The sequence below is a fragment of the Ochotona curzoniae genome, unplaced genomic scaffold, assembly GCF_017591425.1.
Source record: "Ochotona curzoniae isolate NIBS_2020 unplaced genomic scaffold, NIBS_Ocur_1.0 scaffold_4701, whole genome shotgun sequence".
Taxonomy (NCBI): Eukaryota; Metazoa; Chordata; class Mammalia; order Lagomorpha; family Ochotonidae; genus Ochotona; species Ochotona curzoniae.
The window spans coordinates 27,822,612-27,841,966 of record NW_024467122.1 but is presented as its reverse complement, the minus strand read 5'-3'; positions in this window follow the sequence as shown (position 1 = coordinate 27,841,966).

Sequence of the window (19,355 nt, the reverse complement as noted above, 5' to 3'; positions counted from 1 at the left end):
ATCAACCTGAATCTGCTTGCCATCCAGTGTTAGGATTCATTTTTATTGCACAATGACTTCTCTAAAATGAAAATGGTTCTTTAAATATTGTTTTTTGCTGGTACCACAGGTCAGACCACCAAGGAATATTTTTCTGACACTCTCGGGAGAGATGCATGGCAGCAAATCTTGAAAAGCAAGCTGTGATTCTGGAAACACCTGTTTCTGGATAAGTTTTCACTGCAAGCATTACAACCTTACTGTTTGTGAAAGTCTGTATAGACTCAACCTTAACAGTCTGCATGATCAGGGACTGCATTGTAGCACAGCTAATTAAGCCACTGTTTCCAACGCTGGCATCTCATATTAGTCCCATTCAATCCCAGAGACCTGGACTGGCTCCACTTCCAATCCAGCTTTCTGATAATACGCCTGAGCAAGTAATGGAAATGGCCCAAATGCTTAGGTCCTTGCACCCACATGGGAGAACCACATGGAGCTCCCAGTTCCTGGTTTTGGCCTGGTCTAGTCCTGGCCATTGTACCATTTGGGGAGTAAACAAGTGAATAGAGGTCTCTTCTTCTTCTATAACTTTGTCTTTTAAATAAATAAATGTATCTTTAGGGAGGAAAAAGTCTACACTGTGCTGTATTTGAAGGGTGGGACATCTCCATTATCACATAGTACAAGCCAGCCATTTACAAAGTCAAAGACAACTGCAGGTCCTGGCTCTGAGAGAGAGTGAGAGGGAGAGAAACACAGCAAAACTACAGGCCCTCACCACATAGGCTGGTAAATACAACTGCAATTTTTAAGGGGCTAGAGTTGTTGTCCCTTCATGTGAGCATTGAGTTCAAGTCCCACTGCTCCATTTCAATCCAACTACCTGCTAATGACCTAGAAAAGTGGTAGAAGATGGCCTAAGTACCTGAGCCTCTGCACCCATGTGGGAAAACTAGATAGAGTTCATGGCTGCTGACTTCGGCCTAGGCTAGCCCTAGTACTTGTGGGTATTTGCAGAGTGAAACAGGGGATGGAAAAAGTCTGGATCTCCTCTCTCCATTACTCTCCCTCTGAAATAAATAAATGTTACCAACCAAAACATCTAGAAAATATAATTAAAAGATATATTTATATTTTTAAAAAAGATAATTTTATTGGGGAAAAAAAGAGAAGAAATGGTTTTCACATATGGTCAAAGAATAGAATTTACCAAAATGATGTTAGTTGCCGGGTTTGAGTTACATGTAGGAATAACATATTTCATAATTTCAGGCATTTCTTTGATGTTAATAGTAATAACAGAAGTCACCACTCAGTGTTTGTCAACTATAGTCAGACAATGTGCTAAGCACTCCTTTATGTTATTTTAATCCCTTTAAGATACCTTCTATTATTTCATTCATTTTTTAAAAATAAAGTGGAGGTTTATTTAAGTAAATACTTTAATCTTCTTAGGGCAGAAATTAGACCCAACTCCATTCATGATTATGTTCATAAAACCAATGCTACCAACGCTTTTTTAAAGGTGTGTTTGAGAAGGGATGATTGAGAAGTAAGGCAGAAACTGCTTCATATGATAATAACAAAAGAAAAATCTGTTTCTTCATTCCATTCACTGCATCGCAGAGAACAGAGATTAAATTCTATCTTACATTGAGAAACCTTACAATTTCAATAAGACAAATCTCTCAAGGGCAGATATACCTTCTACCTATATTACTGTCCCCACAAAACCTATCTCAGGGCAGGAGCAGTCACTTAAGACACATACTAATCCTTTACCCTGTGGAACTGGCATCCCACATGGGTACCAGTTTGTGTTCTGGCTGCTCCACTTCCCATTCAGATTCCTGCTTATGACCTGGGAAAGCAATAGATGACACAACTCTGTTGGACTAGGCACCCATATGTGAGCTCCTGGCTCCTGGCTTTGGATCAGCTCAGCTCTGGCCATTGCACCCATTTGGGGAGTGAACCAGCAGATGGAATATCTCTATCTCTTTTCCTTTCCGTAAATCTGCTTTTCAAATAAAAATAAATAAGTCTTTAACAAAACTATTTCAGAAGTTTCACCATAGGAATCTAAATCTAATTATGTTTATAAATGTTTGCATAAAGAATTATTGAATGTTAAACAAAATACTCAAACATAACAAAACAGGACTATAATGTTCAAGGACATCAATTTCTATTTCTTGCTTAAATATTTATGCTATTGATGACGTCTCACACCATTTCTTAGCACAAATCCACCAGTCCTGGGGGCATAGAGGGATTTTCTTAATCCCCAATGTTATTTTGTTTTGATTTAAAAAAAAGGCTGTTTCTATCAGTTTTGGAAACTAAACAAAGATATTTTGCAGTTGTTTATTAGACATATTCAATCAGCACCAAAAATCAATTATACATCTTGGCTTTGCTGCTAAGATCATTAATGGAATGCAGTTCACTTATATGATTAGCAGTCATAGGTCATGCCCATGCATAAATGTGACAGTAACTAGTTACAGCTTAATTGCAAAATCACTTCTTTAAGCAGACATTAGAATGAAGCTACTACAACCCTTCTTGCAGCAAAACAGATTCATTCTACTTTCATATTAGAATTTCAACTGAATTCCATAAATCCAGCTTAATGTTACTCTTTCAATCCAATAAGTAGTCTGTTTTCACATGTAGTAAGTCATAAAATGTCTAATGATAGTGTGTATGATGTTGGTGTTAAGAAACAATAGCATTTTTAAGTAAAAGTTGACATGTTCATCAATTTTCTGCCTCTAAATAACAAAGATTAATCAAAGGTCTGATCTTTTCTGTTACAGAGTTCTAACCACCAAAATTGCCATCCTTTAAAGAAATGCTGCATGGTGGTTATGTGTGTAACCTGTGGAGTTACACAACTTGGGATCAAGTCCTAGGGTTAATACCACTATGATCTCAAAAAACTTAACCTTTATTGGCTTAATTTCCCTAATGCTAAAATAGTTGATAAAAATTATAAATATGTGATGCTAATAAGTAAAAATTAAAACAGATGACTTTCTAGCCATAGTGTCATCTGATTTTTTTTATTAAAATAAATTTCACATCATATACAATTCACTATTTTAAACATTTCTAATTGTACAATTCACTGGTTTGATTATATTCATAATCACCATTCCCTAATGGCAGGACATTTTCATGTCCCTCTATAGAACCCTTGTACCAAGTAAACAGTCAAGCACTTATCCCAGCCCCTCTCCAATCCCACACCCCTCCTACTCCAGCCCCAATAACCACTAATCTGATATCCTTCTCCACAGATTTGCCTGTCCAGGACATTCCATATAGATTGAACAACACAAAAGACAGCCAATTCAATTTATTAGACAGTTGTATAACCTAATATATCTAGAGACTTAAAGATAAATGCTTAAAGAATCAAAATAATTTAAAATGATTGCTTCTGGGTAGCAGGAGTGAAACAGGGTAAGAATAACAATCAAAGCTTCTGTTAGTAATAACTTCTTTGCTATTAAGCACAAATATATATTGCTTTCATAATTTTGCCTCTAAATTTTTATTTAAAAATTAATGAGCAAAAGTTTAATGATAAGCAGTTACTTCATGAAATTCTTTGATGTGAAGCAATATAATAATTACAAAATATTTTTCCCAGTGCCTGCAATGCAGGACACATTTGACAACTTTTAATGATCATCATTGTCACTGATAATTATTAACTAGCTTAGCAGTGTTACAGAGCAATGGGATCAGATCCACATCTCTAGCCCTTTTAACTGAGAATGAATGGGCCAGCTAGTATCAGTATCAGCTAAACACAGTATTTTAAGATGACCTATCAATGCCAACTATTACCTATTAAAAATCAAAGTGGCAGGTTAGGGGCATCCCCTTGAAACAAGGTTAAACACCAGCATTGAACTTCTACTTCAAAACCTGATGTGCGATGAGACACAGGTGTTTTGAAGACAGAACTAGAATAGGTTGCAATGGCTGGACTAAGTTGGTCCAAGCTGGAAGCCAGGAGCTTCTTCCTGTGTTGCACGTGGGTGCAGGGTCCCAAGGTTTTGGGCCATCCTATGCAGAATCAGCAGTGGAACAGCTAGGACACAAGTCAATATCCATATGGGATGCCAGCACAGCAAGCAGATTAGCCTGATAAAGGGCACCACGGCCCGAACCTCAGCCCCAAAGCCCCTTATTTCTTATATCATTCCTATGGCATAATTGCCAAAAAAGCTACTGGGAAAAATGATTACTGAGAAGTAATCACAAATGGAGAAGACAAAACCTATAAGCTTCCCCGAATGATAAGTCTCTTTCAGAAGACATGGAACTTAGTTTAAACTCCAGCTCATCCTATTCATTTAGGTGGATAGACTACACACCCCATAGTGTTCTAGTTTCTATATTTGTTAGGTGATGCCCTGAGGAATTTGATGTCATGCTGTTTTTGTGAGAATTAATTATAAATGTAACTCCATGGAGCTGATACCTTAGAATTGCAGACCATGTTTCCACCTGGGACACTGGCATCCTATGTGGGCTTGGGTTGTGCTCTCATTGCTCCACTGTTGCCTCAGCTCCCTGGATATAGCTTAGTAAAGCAATGGAGGATGGCCCAAGTCCTGGGAGCACTGCATCCAGATGGGAGACACAGAGGCGGCTCCTAGTTCCAGGCTTTGGATCAGCTCAGCTTTGGCTGTTGGGACCATTTTCTGGAGTAAGCCAGCAGATGAAGGATCTCTATTTCCATGTCTCTCCTGCTGTCTATCTGTAACTCTGCCTTTCAGATGAAAATAAAATGATCCGTTGTTTTTTGTTTTTTGTTTTTACAAAAAGTAAATCTATAAAAACATTTTCACCTGTGCTCCAAATGGTAAGCACTCATTAAATGTAGAAGGCAGAATTATCTCTGACAAAAGCTTCAAATTCATTGAGAAAGTATCCTTTAGTGTATACTGAATTCTTCATGTCACAATTACAGAAAAATTATATTCAGTTTTTACCTTACTACTATTGAGACCACTAAAGTAAAAAAATCCCTTCTTCTTATTTGGATTAAAAATAATATTCAACATTTTCTAATGAGTGGAGTTGTCCATCTCTTCCCTCTGTCCTTCCTAGCAGTCTCACAACACTTGTGTATTCACTGACAGTTCTAGAAGGGAGCAAACAAAACAACTGCCTACTTGCCTAGGAATGATGTCCATGTAGGAAGCCAATAACCAGTCATCAAGTCATCATGATTTGGGAAATAGCAAATCATCCCTGGTTTGTTTGTTTGTTTACAGAAATTGCTGTCATTTGAAATATTAGTTTTGGTAAGTCTTGTGAAACAATTTCTTTTAGCCCATTTTTTTTTTACTACAAATCTGTCACCATGAATGAGTCTACACAGTCCCATAAAATCTCAAATCTGGAAACGATCTCAGAGACTATCTAGTCCAACATTTTCATGTTATAGATAAGGAAACTGAGGTACAAAGAGATTACTAATTGGGTTGCCAGTAGCAGGATTAGGAGATAAGTCTATAGAACTCCAGTGTTGGTTCTTTTTTCTCTACCAAGTAGCTTTGATTTATGAGAGATAGAGAAAAACAAGGCACAAGAAGACTGACTTAAGTCAAGGTAGAAAGTACTAGGTGCTTTGCTAGTTATCAGCTTCCAGAATTACTGATTCTCAATTCTCTAACTATAAAAATAGCCCTATTGCCATCTACCAGGGGCAAGCAATGAAATGAAAATAAACTGTGCTGGAATGGTTATGGTCACTTTGTTTACTCTCAACCACCATAGGATGCCAAGAAATACCAGCATGCTAATTAATCCTGCCCATCTGGCTAATCCACTCTTCATAATTAATAATCCAAACCCTTTGGGCACAAAGACCTATTAACATGCTAATATACCTTCTCACTATTCTAGCTGCTTTTCAATTAGTAATTATCTATAGGCTGAGCCAATCACTGACAATTTTTCCAAGTGATTAGCACCTTGAAAATCACGGTCAGGCTGGTTGCTGATTAACATTCATTGGTGTCAGCAGTTAGCATTTCTCAATCCAGAAAATTATTCCAGTGGGTTCTATTGGCAGCTTAAGGCTATGGAAATCCAAGCCTATTTAATAATTAATGACTATTTTGAGAAAACAGAATTATAACACATTAATGTGAGAATTTGATTCACTTGACAAAAGGAATTGTATGAAAACATTTGTTTCAGATCTAAAGCATTCTGAAGGTATTTGCAGAAATTTAACTACAAATGTATACTAGATAATACCATCAAATTACTAAAAATGGTCGTGGTGTGAAAACAGCATTATGATATAAAAGATGGAGATTGAAGTATTTATGCCAGAAGCATTATAATATCTCAACTTGCATTCAAGTGCTTCAACAACAAATTTACATAAATAGATACATACATATGTAACAATAAATTGTGGCAAAATGTTGAAGATACGTTTTGTTCCAAATTTATATTTTACCTTAACATCATGAAAGAATGTTTCTTCTACAAATGTGTCATTTCCAGAAAACCACCAATGTAACTAAACACTACATTTACAATTAATATACGGGGCAAGTCTCATTCCTTTCATTTATCAATATTTTTCTCTCCTCCTTTCTGAATTGTTAAGAATTGGAAGGCGTTTCACGCTACTGGCTTCAGTCTGGCTCAGATCCAGGTGTTGCAGACATTCAAGTGAACAAGCAGATGGAAGATTTTTCATACTCCCACTCTCTTATTGTGCCATTTAAATAAATAAATATATTTTTAAATAACTGGAATTTAAAATTTGAATATCCAAATATTCTACAAGTAGTAATGTGACTTCTACATTTTGGAACAAACATCTGCTGGAGGATAGAGTTATCTAAAAAATGAACATGGGATCAGAGCGTAAAGCTGATGTTCCCACAACCAAAGTACACATCTGTAGTGCATATTCAGGCAAGTAGTCCCAGATTTTAGCCACCTCAAAAATGCTTATTGATATGTAAGTTTGGGGAGTACTACTTAGGCTTCTACATTAGAATCACTTTTACCATTGTTTGGTGTTAGTTTTTCAAACAACAATGTTCTTAAAAATATATCTTCATACAGCTATATATGTAAGAGACTTTATACTGTCTCCTAATTATATAATTAATTAATTTGAGCATAGCAGCTATAGTAAAAGCACTGAGTTTATCTCCAATAAAAGATGTGGACTATGGGCTGTGTGCAGAAATAAATCAAATGCTATAACCCCGCAAGAAACATAAGGAATTAGTATTACATTTGTCAAGTTTCTGTTTGGCTTTTTCCAGTGACACTAAACATACAATCTTAGGAGCCAGTGTTGCATCACAGTGGTTGACGCTTGGATGCTTCTATTCCACACCCAAGTCCCAGTACAAGCCTGGCCACTCTGCTTTCCATGCAGCTCCCTGTTAATGCACCGAAGAAGGAGTAGATAATACTTGTGCTTCTGACACCCAAGTGTGAAACCCATATGGAATTTCTGGTTCCTGAATCTTGATCTAAATCTGGTTGAGCTGCAGACTGTTCCCTGGCTTCTGGCTTCAGTATAGTCCAGCTACAGATTTTAAAGTTGATTTGGGGAGTGATGGAGCAGACAAAAAATTGTGTGTGCGTGTGTGTGTGTGTGTGTGTGTGTGTGTGTGTGTGTGTGTTTGGAGGAGTGTCTATGTCTTTCAAATAAGTAAAAGCATTTTAAAAAGATGGAATCCTGAACCAAAAGCAACCACTGGATAATGACTCAAGGAGTAAACATTAAGCCAAAAAAATACCATAGCTGACATTTCCACGTACATCATGACAGCTTCCAATATCATTTATCTCTTGATAAGACAAACAAGAAGTCATATCAGTACAGTACCATATAATAGCTGCTTTGAAAACAACCTATTAGTCAGGCGTAGGCACTTTATGGAGGACTAAATATCAAGAAATAAAACATAAAATGTCATACTCTATATTCATCTGCATAATTGATGGCATTGGCTTTTTCCCAAAGGAAAATGAATTACAAATATGTAACAAATGCACTGTTTCATGTTAAAAGGTTAAGATTATATTTAACAATAATGCAAAACTTTGTACAATATCTCTAGAGAAATTTTATGTTTAACTGTAAATCAACTCTAAAATCTTCATTCTAGCACATGTTGATGTATATAAAGCACATACTCACCATTTTAATTTGATTCATAAGTTCACATTTTAAATAAATGCCATACCAATTTTTAAAATATAAACATAGGTTGATAAGGGACATCAACATCACATTCTCAAAATGTCTAATATGTCAACTGTATGGAATATTTTAAAATAAAAGCAGATTACCAGACAAGGTGTTTGAAGATCTCAAGCTAAACATGCTTGACCCAATATAATAATGATTAAACCACACACACAAGAAGTAATAAATGTATCTTTTCTTTGACAGGCAGCAAACCAACACTTCTGATAAAATTCCTTTCTCTTCATTAAACTTGGTGTTTAAGAATTCTTTCGGTGTAGAAAATGGAAAAAAAAAAAAAGATACCAAGATAGACAATAAAGAATTTGTGAGACTAGAAACAGATGGTTACAAAATAGGTAAACTCAAGAGAATTTTAGATTGGTCACTTTTGACATTTAAACTTTTTTAACCTCTGAATTGTATGCTGTCACATAAATGATAAAAAAAAAACATTGGATAGGCTTTTGATCTGTATTTTCTGAATGGCTTCTCTTGCCTCTTACAAAAATCTTCCTTAAAACAAAGAAATTAAAAAAAGAAATCGTATTAGTTTAACATAAAATTTTGCAGTATTAAATGCTAATTTATTAGATGATTATAAAACTGAGATACTGTCAACTGCAGTAATAATGAATCCCTTTGGTCTTTGATTTCATGAGGAACTTGACACATACCCTGAAAAAATGAAGAAACATAATCAAATGTCATTGTTAATGATATTCAATTATTCCACCTGTGACCTAAGCTATTATAACTATCACCTTATAATTGCAACTCATCCATTGGGAGAGCCAACTTCAAACATTATCACAGCTTAAAGGTCACTCAGAAAGTATGCAATTATAACAAAATTTCTGATAGTTATGGAAATGAATTCATTTTTATACTTAGTCTCAGGTGATATTTGTTCTCTAAGGAATAAGGCATAGAAGATGAGTTAAATATATGAGTGTTTTCTAGCCCTCATACATATTTAGATGAAAATCAAGAAATGATTCTCCCCACATAATTCTCTTTTTCAGCCATCTTTTTTATTCTCAGTACAGAAGCTTCCACCAGTGATTCCTGTCTTTCTGGAATTTGTCATTTACAGAACAATTTTATCAACTCCACTTCTAGGCCTGCCTCTTACCCTTCCTTCTCTGTCCTCTGCCCTCCTGGACACAGTAATGCTGTATCTCAGACCCCCTGGTCATCACTGATAAACGAAGACTGCACAGTGATTCAGAAAGCATTTCCCCATTGTTTATTAGCCCAAACCTAGGAAATGCTCTAATCTTTATTAGCCTACTTCTAATGTGGAGATAGAAAAACAAAATTTGAAAATATACTGTGTAATTATATTTAGATTCATATAATCATCATCATTCATGGACATTTTTATAGGTACAAAGTACAGGGTTAGGTACTTCACACGCATCTTTATTTACATTATTGCATACTTTCTCTTGATTTGGTTTTCATATTTGAAAATGCTCAGTCAAGGCTAGCTTCCACTGAGGAACAGATAAGAGAGAAATATTGCAGTATTCATAATAACCATCATGTGTTGCATGCCGATGTTACTGGACTAACACATTCAAGTAACCATTCAGAGGACAGAAAGGGGTTGGAAGAGCAACAGAAGAGAAAAATAGAAGTCTCTGGGTCTCCTTCAAATCCCAACTTAGGGCTCTGATTAGCAGGAACTCTTGTCATGGTTATAAACTACAAAGAAAAGCCTGAACTGCCAAAAACAGGAAGGGAACAAACTAGACAGTTACACATGTGGAGTTGTGGACCCCAAATAGCTTAGGAGATCAAGGAAATTTAAGATCCTAGAGAAGTGACAGTAAGAAAGGGAAAAACCACAATTGTTCTTAGTGCCAAATGTTAAGGCTGTGATAGCCTTTTATCTACCTCTAAAATCCTTTATTTTCAACTCTTTTTTAATAATAAATTAATTTGTATGTTTACATAGTTGAGAGGGAAGCATGCCCATGTAAATCACTGACTAAGACGGGGAAGGTCAACGAGTGGGGGAAAGTGGATGGGAGAGCCGCCTCCAATCTCCTTTTTTCTTCTGGAACACCACCCCCCACCACACCCACGAGTGCACAGATCCCCAAACCCAGTGCTCCTGCAGTTTGCCATCCCAGCCTGAAACCCTGCCTGCCTACTCAGGGCCCATACATACTCATGTGTGGATCCCAGGACCCTGTTTGTTGGCGAACTGGCATCTGCCCCCCACATATCTTTTTTTAAAAAATACACAGAATAGGCAATTATTCTGGCACACTGACATAGTTAACACAAATTTGGCACTAACCAGGTCCAGAATGCCCACCCGTTATTAGCAACATTTCTCCCAGAAGAGTAACACTTGCCTAGGTACAAGTCTATAAGGCAACTTAAGCTATTGCCTGCAGCCAGAGTATTTTCAACTTTTCTTAACAGAAAATAAAAGTAATATACATTGAAGAGAAAAAATTGCATAATATTGCATATAAACATACGCCACTTCTGTATACTCAAAATATCATTTACAAATGCATATATGAAGAGATATTGAAAAATTGGGTGAAAATGCATACTATGAAAATATACAGATGTCAAAAAAGTGCTACATGAAAATAAACATATTTAGGTTGCACTTTCCACAAACTTTTCAGGTACTTCATAAATGTATATAAAATTACTAAGATGTGATAGAGCGATTTTTCCTCCCCTGTAAACTTTCTTACAATGTTTGTAGCAAAACAATGGTTCAAGTTGAAAATCAGAGTTGCTGGGGGTAGGCCAAAGAAAGGGAGTAATTAATCAGTCAAATTGGGTATTTGGCATGATTTAGGAAAAGCATCAGTGAGTAAACACTGTTTCAAGAGAAAGAATGTTTGCTTGTTAAAGTGGCACAGAATTATGTTTTTCCTTTATGGGCTTTATATTCATACTTTATACTATCTATGAATGATTGTAGAATTACACTCATAATAGGATCAGAGAAAATTAGTGCAGTTTTCAGTGAAATGTGATAGCTTTTAGTCATTTAAATATCTTCTTATAATTAAGCAAACTCAGGTAAATAAACATTGACCTGCCTAATGTGAGTGTAATTTTACAATGAATGGTAGCAAGTAATAAGGAATATAAATCAACCTGACACTCTTCTCTCGATTCTTAATGTATCATTTGCCCAATTTCTATAATTAAAACCCCTAATTTAAACCTATTAGAGAAAGATCCAAGATGACTAAGTAGGCAACAGCCACACTGACTTGAGCTTCTCTGGACTATGTAAAGAATGAAGGAAGGATTGCAATTCCAGAAGTTTGACTGACAGAAATGTTTGCAGTTGAAATGAAAGAAAACAGTAGAAGACCCATGGAACAAGACGCCAGAGCTCAGAAACGCTGCAGGGCAGCCAGGGGGGCAGCAGCAGCAGTGAGCAACAACTGATGGCTGCCTCAAGTGAAAGACATCATGCAGGGGATGTTCCACGCTGACTTTGAGTTGGCGGCGAGCTGACGGCCTGGCAGGCGATGACACAGACATCTGGGACTGTGAGGCATGCACACACTTCTACACTTCGCCACGCCCTGAGGGGAGGCAGGGCAGCACAAGCTGCTGAGGCAGAGCACTCAGAGGTGGCTGGTGCTGGGAATGCCTCTGCTCTCCAAGCTCAGAGCAGACTTGTGGGGCTGAGGTAAGGTTCAGCACCCTTTGATTGTGGCACCGGTACCCGTATGGGATCCCAGCATGGAGAGCACAACATTTTGAAACTTATGGAGTACATTAAAAGTAGTGTTAGTAAGGAAACTCACAAAAATTAGTGTATATGTCAAGAAACCAGAAAGACATCTCATAAATGATCAGTGCATCCCAAGGACCTAAAAAAACAATAAATTAAACGCAAAGTCAAATTAAATATAATTCAAAGAAACACTTAAAATTAGAAACACACAAACACACACAAAAGACACATAAGATCAGGGAATTAAAGAACTCTGAAAAAATGAAAACATTGATAATCCATTGGCTCAACTAAGTCAAAAAATAGAGAGAAGACCCAAATCAATAAAATCAAAAATCAAAGTGAAATATCAAAATGGACACCACAGATACACAGAGAATCATCACAAATTAGCGTAAACAGCCAAAACCCAAAACAAAAATTGGAAAAAGCTAGAGGAAACAGATGTCTGAACACACATAACTTCCCTAAATTGAGTCATGATGACATAGGAAAACCTAAATAGACCAATAACTAAGATGGATATTGACTCTGTAACAAGCTGAGGATTAAAAAAAATACATGATTATCTAATAAATACAGAGAAGGCATTTGACAAAACACGACTCTGTTTTATGATATGAAAAAAAGCACATTAAGCAAACTGGGTATGGAAGAAACATTTCTCAGAACAATCAAGGTGCAGTGGCCTAGCAGCTAACCCTCGCCTTACACGTCCCAGGATCCCATATGGGCACCAGCTCGAGTCCAGGTTGCTGCATTTCCCATCTAGCTCCATACTTGTTGCCTGGGAAGTCGAGGAAGTCGTAAAAGCCTTGGGACCCTGTACCCATATGGGAGATAAAGAGGAGTCTCATGGCTCTTGGCTTTGGATGGGCTCAGTTTTAGCTTCTGCGACCACTTAGGGAGAGAACCAGTAGAATATCTTTCTCTCTAGAGTCTCTCTTTCTGTAAATTTGCCTATTCAATAAAAATAAATAAATAAAAGCTTTATATGAAAAACCCATAGCTGGCATCAGATTGAAACAAGGAAAGCTGGAATTACTTCCAGCCACTAAAATCCAGAACTAGAGATCTTAAGAAAAGGGAAAAGCTGGGAGAGTTTCCACTAAGATCCAGTTTCACACAAGGATGCCCACTTTTCTCACTGCTGTTAAGCAATATAGTCTGAGAAATTTAAGCCAGAGCTATTAAGTAAGAAAAAGTAATCAAAGAGATGTAAATCAGAAAGGCGGAAGAAAATACATGCCTGTTTGCAAATGAGTTGATTCAATATATAGAGGGACTAAAAGGCTCTACTAAGAAGACTACTGGATCTTTTAAAGAGAGTATGGAAAAGTGCGGGATATAAAATCTACACACAAAAATCAATCACCTTTGTATACACAAATTATTCAGTTACTGAGAAAGAATGTGTACGTTCAGTCCCAGTCACAATAATGGCAAATATTTTAAGTATTCTGAAATAAATTTAGCCATGGATGTGAGGAATCTCTACATTGAAAATCACAAAGCATGAAAGAGAGAAATAGAAGAAGACACCAAAACATGAGGAGAAACAGCCATGTTCCCAGACTGGCAAAAATAACATCATCAAAATGTCCATAATACTGGGCCCGGCACAGTGGCGCAAGTGGTTAAGGTCCTCGCCTAGCACGCCCGGGATCCCATATGGGCGCCGGTTCTATCCCAGCAGCCCCGCTTCCCTTCCAGCTCCCTGTTTGTGGCCCGGGAAGGCAGTCGAGGACGGCCCAAAGCTTTGGGACCCTGCACCCACGTGGGAGACCCGGAAGAGGCTCCTGGCTTCGGATTGGCATAGCATCGGCCGTTGTGCTCACTTGGGGAGTGAATCATCGGACGGAAGATCTTCCTCTCTGTCTCTCCTCTCTGTATATCCGCCTTTCCAATAAAAACATAATAAAAATAAATCTTTAAAAAAAATGTCCATAATACTGAAATTAATTTACAGATTCAATGCCATCCCAACCAAAATACCTAAAACATTCCTTACAGATCTAGGGAAAAAAAGATGCTAAAATAAAAAATAAGTACATGAGAGAATGAACAGCTAAAGCAATCTTAAACCAAACAAAGCTGGAAGCATCAGAATACCAAAGTTCAAGACCTACCGTGGGGCAGTTGGAACCAAAATAGTTTGGTATCAACACAGAAAAGACCTGAAGATCAATGGAACAGAACAGAAATGAACCCACACATATACAGTCAACTGATTTTAGACAAGCAAAATCAGAGCAATCCAGAGAGAAAGATCAGTGTCTTCAACAAATGAAGCTGGGAAAATTACATCTATGTGTGCAGAAATAAAACAAGACTCCTACCTTAAACCTTACAAAAAATCAACTCTAAGTAGATCAAAGACCTAGATGTATGACATGATAATATGAAATTACTAGAGAAAATCAGGTACACTTGCAAGACACAGGCAAAAACTTCTTGGAAAAGACTCCAGAAGCACAGGAAATTAAAGCAAAAACAAATAAATGGGATTATATCAAGCTGAGAAACTTCTGTACTATAACAGAAACTGTCAACAAAGTGAAGAGGCAGCCAAGAGAATGGGAGAAAATATTTGCAAACTATGCAACTGACAGAGGATTAATTTCCAGGATTCATAAACAGTTCAAGAAACTCAACAATAATCAAACAAACTTAATTCCAGTTAAGAAATGGGTAAAGGACATGAACAGACATTTTTAAAGTACGAAACTCAAGTGCCCAAGAGACAAATGAAAATCTGTTCAGTTCAACAGCCATCAGGAAATGCCAATAGAAACCACAATGAGGTTTCATCTCACCCAAGTTAGAATGACTATTATACAAAAATCAGAAAACAATAAATACTGGTGAGAATGTGTGGGGAAAGGTACCCTAATCCACTGCTGGTGGGAATGTAAACTAGTGAAACCATTTTGAAAGACAGTATGGAAATACCTTATACATCTGAAAATAAATCATTCACATGACCCAGGCATTGCATTCTAGAGATTTTATCTAAATGAAATGAAATTAGCATATCAGAGGGTTGAATTTTCTGTACCACCATGCTTATAGCGTCTTAATTCACAATAACTAAGATATGGAATCAACCAACATGCCCATCAGCAGATGAATGCATAAAGAAATTATATATATATAATTTTATACGTGCTTACATGTATGTGTATATATGTATCTATGTGTATACATATACTCATACATACACATATACACACATACCTTGATGCACATTCCAGAATGCTACTCAGACATAAAAAAGAAGGAAATCTTATATCTCACAACTAAATGGATAAAGTTGGAACATATGCTTAGTGAAATAAGGGGGTCCAAAAATTGTATGCTTCTCCTGACCTATGACAGCTAATACACAGAGTATTAAAATAAAAATATATAATCGGGACCCAGTGTGGTAGCCTAGCAATGAAAGTGCTCACCCTGAACATGCCGGGATCCCATACAGACACCAGTTCTAACTCCTGGTTGTCCTGCTTCCCATCCAACTCCCTGCTTGTGGCCTGGGAAAGCAGTTGAGCCTGACACAATGGTCCCAGCTTGGAACTCTGCACCCATGCAGGAGACCTGGAAGAGTTTCCTGGCTCCAGATTGGCTCAGCTCTGGTCACTGCACTCATTTAGGGAGCGGATCATTGGATGGAAGATGTTCTTCTCTGTCTCTCCTACTCTCTGTATATCTAACTTTCCAATAAAAATAAATAAATCCTTAAAAATAATAAAAATATATAACATATATGAGTGAGATTGACATTCTTGGATTTAATTATTCACAATCTATCTACATTCTAGAAAAACAGTAGAGTTTTATTATTTTCTATTTGTTATGTGTTGATAATTTTACCTAATGAGTGTTAAGTAATTGCAAAGTAAAATGGAAGTATTCCATTGTACAAATTAGGAAATAAAAAGAAATAAGGAAGGAGAAGAGTCCATTGGGAAAGTGAGCAGGAAGTAACAAAGGGTGAGAAGTATCGTTACACTCCTAAACCTAACTGCAATTTGTTTACTCTATATAAATAAAAAGATTAAACAATTTAAAGAGAAAAAATACACAAACAGAAATATTCGATAATTCAGTCAGATCTCACCCACTCTGACCTTCACACACACACTCACACATACAAACTTACTAAAAGTAGTATTATTGAATAGCTATGGAATCAAATTTCTAAAGACCAGTTTTAGGCATAGATTTGGTAAGGTAAAAAGGAACAATGTTTGATATTCTTCGTAGGCCGAGATTCCACTTAAATAAAGTCAGACTCCTAGACTTGAACCCTTTAATAGATAACTCAGTCAAAATGTCCATATCAGTCAAAACATGTAGCAATGTCCTGAAGCCAGCACTAACACTGTGATGGAGAATTTTCTACACTTTTAAAACACCCAAACACAATGCCTTCATATTTGTATGAGTGTCTCCAGTATCATCATGATCCATCAAAGAAAGTACAGTGACTAGACAATGAGGTGGCCATTAAGGTGAGCTATTTCAGAGAACTGTGCCTTGAGGAAAGAGCTGTTTGCATTACCCACAGCATTATGCTCAGTTCTCTCCCTGATCACCAAGGGAAGATAGATCTTCTTTGGCTAGATGAACAGCTTATGAGATTTTGTACTTTATAAAGGGACATCTTCAGGGCCATGTGTTAGTGCATTATACAATCCACAGATATTTTATGCTACAACATGCATATTTAATGTGATAATAAAAATCTTATTTATTTCAATGTTCCTCTTGATCCTTCCTTATATAACCAAACAGCTTGATGCTACTGGCAAAATTTTCAAAACTCTCTTTATTTATGTCTGCATCAGGAACATGCCCAACTTCCAGAGATACATCAATCAAATTCAAGCATTAAATGACATAGCTAGGATGAGTAATAGGCATCAATATGGAAGCAGTGTGGCAGGTTCAAGAAGCCATGCATTTTTAAGGCCCAGCAGTTCCCTTTAACTCAAAATTGTTTCCACAGTAAAATATTATTCTTATATTGCTAGCTCCAAAACTGATTAAATTATGAGGCTGAACTGTTTAGTGCACTGAATGCTACAACATAAAAGAGCGTAGAACCCTTTTGACAAAAGACGAAAATACTTGTAGAACTGAAATAGTAAAGAATCAAATATTTATAAATCAGATCTCCAAGTGGGAATTCTTTGGAACATCAAATTACATTCACTATACAATCAACACAGACTACGTGAAGACTTGCAAATTCAGCTTTGTGATATCTGTTGCTATTCAGAGTTTTGGAAGAAATACTGCTGTACATAATTTTCTAGGAGTAGTGTGAGAAAGTTATAAAGGAATGACAGCCATTTCAAATCCAGTCTGGATATTAAAGATCAAAATGTAAATAATAGTTGGAATATTAAACCGTACATTATTTCCTAGCCAAAACATAAAAAAAAAAAGTAAACTCAGTATCAATCTTGTCTAGTTTTATCCTAAAGATGGCCACAAAGTGATTTTTTTATAAAGATGTGTACCTGAGTTATAATGTTGGGTGGGATCACTATGGACAATTACACTATCAGAAAAGAGAAAGAATCTTGTATTGTTTCATATGAGTATTATTTGGGGAAAATGCTTCAGAGATTATTATAATAAATATTTAAACAAAAGTTGTATTCACTTTGATGTCTAAAACCCAAAAGTTATGAGGGCTTGAATCAAGCTTCGTGATTACAGAGCAACCAAAACAGTTTCAAAACATTTTATTTTGGGAAACATAATTGCTTAGAACTTACACTGTTTTTGATGTGGTGCTTTTATGTAAATAACATGAATAAATCAGACTTTTATTAATATTCTGAATACTTTCTAAATAAACCGCTTGTATCTAATTGTATTGGTCCAGGTGAGATGTTTTAAACAAAGCTCACTTTTACCATTCAATAGATAAACATTACATGGTATCATCAGAGCTACAAGGACTTTTAAATTGAAAAAAAAGAAACCTTTGCCCTAATTACTCATTTGTGATCAACTTTAAGTGACTGTTGTCTTTTATAGTCTGACATTATTGCTCATTACAGGATAATGAAAATGGCTGTTTTGTCCTAAAAATATCCTTGTTCTAAACTGAGAATTATTTCATTCCATTTATTGAGCAATACCATTTAACTTTTTTCTTTAAATTCTCCTCTGATAGCCAAAGAGCACAGTAGGAAATTCAGTGTTTGCGTCTTGCACTTTCTTTTTGGTTGTACTTACTGGGCAAAATCCCCCAATGAATAATTTCAGAAAAAATAAAGAAGTTTTATCAAGGATCTTCGTAGGAGGAAGTAAAAATTTTCGCTCAAGGTGGGGTGGCATGCATGGAGGAGACACAGGTTCCTCTATCCACTAGAGACACAGGCCTTCAAGAGAGCAAGCTGCGTGGCCAAGCCAAGCACAGACATTGGCTGTGAAGACTTCACATAAGGTGGTGTTGTTTCAGATGCCTTGAAAAATCTCACTTGAGAAAGTGCCACTCATTTATTAAAAAAGAAGAAGAAGAAGAAGAAGAAGACATCATGCAAAAATGATGTTTTCTACCTGGAAACCTCCATTGTTAGATTCCAGTTGCTACAGTTATGTGTTTACAATACACTTTATCTTAAATAAAAAATTGAGAAGCTATAGGTATGCAAAATATATATGAAAATACATGGTTGCAATGTGAAGATGAATCCTGAGGATCATTCTCAATAAAGCAAAACAGGGTTAGGGTTAGGATTAGGGTTAGGGTCAGGGTTAGGGTTTGACCTGTTTGTACAGTTGGCTTTTAAAAAAACATGTTTCAACACTTAAAACATCAGAAAGCATTTTATGCTCATAGGTCTTCAAAATATTCATTTACCTACTTCACTAGTAATTATTAAGTGCATTTTCAGGGGAAAAGAAAATAAAGCTTATAGGGCAAAACAACCTTTAAACAAATTATCATTGATATGTGATAAAAATCCACTTACTAATTTATTGGAATTGTATGTCTAAACATAAATGGCAGCTCCATGACTAGAAAGGGAAATTACAAAGTAGAAGACAGAGGAATAGAAAGAAGATCCCAGCCAAAGGAAAAACAACTTGTGTGGGCATCAACACATGGAGAAAGCTTGGCAGCAGCTTCCTGAAAGTTTGGATTCTGAGTTGCCTGGAAACAAGGAACATTAAGGGAGTGGCATACCCTTCCTATAATCACAAATCTGGAGATAAGACAGAAGATTGGATATCCGTACCTAGTAGATTTTTTGTAGAAATAGAATGTGGGCCCAGCATGGTACCCTAGCAGCTAAGTCCTCACCTTACACATGTGAGGATCCCATATGGGCATTGGTTCTAATCCTAGCTGCCCCC